Source organism: Liolophura sinensis, chromosome 1, assembly GCF_032854445.1.
Source record: "Liolophura sinensis isolate JHLJ2023 chromosome 1, CUHK_Ljap_v2, whole genome shotgun sequence".
Taxonomy (NCBI): domain Eukaryota; kingdom Metazoa; phylum Mollusca; class Polyplacophora; order Chitonida; family Chitonidae; genus Liolophura; species Liolophura sinensis.
Genome location: NC_088295.1, coordinates 65,317,572 through 65,321,511, shown reverse-complemented (window position 1 = coordinate 65,321,511; position 3,940 = coordinate 65,317,572). Strand labels below are relative to the sequence as shown.

The following is a 3,940-nucleotide window of genomic DNA, read 5'->3' as shown; positions in this document are numbered from 1 at the left end:
TTCGCCGTGCTGCCGTGCTAACTCCCTCGGCGACAGAATCCCCGTTCTTCATTCAAGAATAAGCATGTACTCCTGCCAATACGAAGCAGACTTGGACGACAAAAGTGAGGACACGTAAAGCGAGTCAAGAGCAAGACGTCAGAGCTAACACAAGGTGCTTCTTTGACCCATTTATAAATAGTCACCAAGCGGCACAAAAGCCTTATAGCTTTCACTTAGAAATGATGGCAATTCACCGAACAGGCTAATAAAGGAAGTTTTTCTTATTGCCGGCTGCCGCCATATATGTGAAACATTCCTAAGTACCAGGACACATCGTTCCTGAGGAATTTTTGCCCGGGTACAGGTCTTCCTCAGATAGCCCGCCTACTTTCGCGGGATGTCTAAAATTTGCCCGGAAAATTCATAAACTACCAAAAAGTGAGTTAGTTTGAGTCTGTGGCACCGTTAAACGATTCTCAAAATGAGAAAAGCCCAAGGAAGGGGATTTATTGAAAATTATTAAGAACGACATTAAACAACATGCAATCAAATTTGATCAAAGCTTGTGTTAAGAAATCGTAATTCTTTTATTATCAGTTGGTATATTTGCCATCATTCACACATATTATTTTCAAAGTTTTGTACAACAGCATTATTAATTTGCACAGAACTTGAAGAAACGTCTTGTCTCCACGTGACATTTTCCTGATGTATTCTGGCTCATAAGGCTAAAAGCGAATGTATGCTAATCGAACGCCCCCCAACCCATATGCGGATTGATGGTGCATAAACCTAAAAGCATCAGGGGTAACAGTTATGCCTTAAACTAATGAGTAAGGAAAATAACGAACCTGGGTAACGCCAGGTTCCAGGACACATCGTTCCTGAGGAATTTTTGTCCGGGTACAGGTCTTCCTCAGATGACCTGCCTACTTTCGCGGGATGTCTGCCAGAGAACGATCTGCCCGGAAAATTAATAAACAAAGGAAAAATCATTAACAATAACGGACTATATTACTATACATGATTGTGACATGATGCGGATGTTGACAAACTGCTGACTTCAGTTGAGAAGGATGTGTTTTTATACATCTGTTTCGGTATCGCTTACATGTCCACACACCAAAAGTTGTACAAGCCTTTCAAGGTTTGTCAACTGTCGTACAAAGCAACCAATATAGGTTCCTGAATCCTAAAATAAACAGAGCTAATTTTCCTGTATTAGGCAAAATTAAAGACTAATGATGGAATACCACTAATTAACAGTTGTTGTAGGATTATTGGGTCGTTAGAGAAAAAGGCAAAGACTACCAAAAAGTGAGTTAGTTTGAGTCGATGGCACCGTTAAACGATTCTAGACATGAGAAAAGCCCAAGGAAGGGGATTTATTGAAAATTATCGTTTATTTATTTATTTATTTGATTGGTGTTTTACGCCATACTCAAGAAAATTTCCCTTATACGACGGCGGTCAGCATTATGGTGGGTGGAAACCGGGCACAGCCCGGGGGAAACCCACGGCCATCCGCAGGTTGCTGCAGACCCTCCCACGTACTGCCGGAGAGGAAGCCAGCATGAGCTGGACTTGAACTCACGGCGACCGCATTGGTGAGAGACTCCTGGGTCATTACGAAAATTATTAAGAAACGACGTTAAACAACATGCAATCAAATTTGATCAAAGCCTGTGTTAAGAGATCGTAATTCTTTTATTATCAGTTAGTATATTTGCCATCATTCACACATATTCTTTTCAAAGTTTTGTACAACAGCATTATTAATTTGCACAGAACTTCTTGAAGAAACGTCTTGTCTCCACGTGACATTTTCCTGATGTATTCTGGCTCATAAGGCTAAAAGCGAATGTATGCTAATCAAAAGGCCCCCCAACCCATATGCGGATTGATGGTGCATAAACCTAAAAGCATCAGGGGTAACAGTTATGCCTTAAACTAATGAGTAAGGAAAATAACGAACCTGGGTAACGCCAGGTTCCAGGACACATCGTTCCTGAGGAATTTTTGTCCGGGTACAGGTCTTCCTCAGATGACCTGCCTACTTTCGCGGGATGTCTGCCAGAGAAAGATCTGCCCGAAAAATTCATAGCCAAAAAAAGGAATATATTAACAAGAGCAGACTATTACTACTCATAATTTGTGTCATGATACGTGTGGTGAGTATGTTGACAATCTTCTGACTGACAACCGATAACTTCTAACATCCTAAACTAACCAAAGACATTGTTCCTCTATTAGACAAAAGTAAAGGTTAATGACAGAATAACATCAATTGTTTGAGGATTCGTGGTTCATTAGACAAAAGCAAAGACTATCGAAAAAGTGAATCAGTTTGAGTTAGTGACGGTGTTAAACGATTCTGGGCATGAGAAAATCCAAGAAAGGGATTTATTTAAAATTATTGAGAACGGCATTAAACATGCAATCAAATCTGACCAAAGCTTGTTTTAAATCGTTCTTGAGAAGTCATCTTATACATTGGCCGTCAATATGTTTTTGAATTTTTTTCAACAGCGTTATTAATTTGATTAGAACTACTTTGAAGAAACTTGTCTCCGCGTAACATTTGTCTTATGATGTCGTCTCATAAAGTAAAAAACGCATGTATGGTAATCAAACGGCTCCTCGACAAATACGCGGACTGATGGGGTATAAAACTGAAAGCATCAGATGTAATTTGTTATGCCGTAAACTAATAAGTAAGGAAAATATCGAACTTAGGTAACGCCAGTCTCCAGAACAGATCGTTCTTGAGGAATTTTCTTTACCCGTGTATAGGACTTCCTCAGCTGACCCGCCTGCTTTAGCGTAATGTCTACCAGAGAACGATCTGCCCGGAAAATGAATAAACAACAGGAGACTTAGATGTGCAAACCATCATTATTACCCGGTTTAGATCATCTGAATACTGATTGTACAAAAAGAATAAGCGCAAATTCGCAAAACGTTAGACATCCTCCAAAAATCAATGTCGTTTTGCATCCACATCCCTCATTAAGCGAATGGCCCGTGTCAATAGATACGAAGTCGGAAAGTTTACTGTTCGACCAACCGACAGAGAGGCAGACATATGCTTTTTGCTTTTTGCACATGAAAATCTGCAGATTTTAATTCAGTTGCCTGTTCACGGAATAACCAAAAGTAATTTCTTTGTGTTTTTGGGTGTGTGTATGTGTTTTTTTTTTTTTTTTTTGATTGCAAAAGGGATGACATTTTTCTCAATGCAAGGGAAAAGGAACAGTGTCTGATACAACCATTTCATTCATTTGATTTATTTGCTGTACAAGGTTCTTGGAAGATATTTCACATGTGTATGAAGGAAGTCACGTTTCCGGCAAACTCCGGCGGGTAGGCTGTATCCATCAAACTTCTTGACTTTGCGCCACCGCTGAGCGAGCTTGAATCGAAAACACGTAATGACTTAATTGGTCTGACGGTATTCCTCTTCGCGTACACATAAATCCGTGCGTCGAAACAGACATTCGCATACAAGACCTCAATCAAAATGAACGTTCCGGTCAATAATCGCAAGGCCAATTGCCAAAACGACGTTTAACACAAATTCCCTTACAACTAAGAAAGCATATATAGTACAGAATCTTTACGGAATCAAGTAAAAAGAAACAGTCAACAGTTTTTAACGATGTTGGGAAGGCGCAAGGAATATTCTGGGCGAATCAGTATTCAAATCGTGTATCATAAGGCTTGGTCAGCAATAGCCTGCCGGCATTTAATACTTCCATAAGTTTCATCGCCAGCATTCTCGCTTTATTTGTAATATTTATTGTCTCTAAAAATACACTTTTGAGGCGAAATTTAACCAATATTTAGAACGAAAACTTTGAACAATATACATTATTCGATTTTGTCCCACAAATTTGCACCAAATGTATTAACACAAAAAAGTCCACAGGACTGTATGTTAAATAACAACAAAGCAGAA

General features: G+C 39.4%; 2 non-coding genes across 2 annotated transcripts; both read left to right on the top strand.

Moving 5' to 3' along the window:
• The first annotated feature begins 798 nt into the window (after window positions 1–798).
• Window positions 799–950, top strand: LOC135462233 (U12 minor spliceosomal RNA). Its single transcript, XR_010443452.1, has one exon. It is a non-coding gene; the product is annotated as a U12 minor spliceosomal RNA (small nuclear RNA).
• A 972-nt stretch (window positions 951–1,922) lies between these two features.
• Window positions 1,923–2,074, top strand: LOC135462232 (U12 minor spliceosomal RNA). The gene has a single exon (XR_010443451.1). It is a non-coding gene; the product is annotated as a U12 minor spliceosomal RNA (small nuclear RNA).
• The last annotated feature ends 1,866 nt before the right edge of the window (window positions 2,075–3,940 follow it).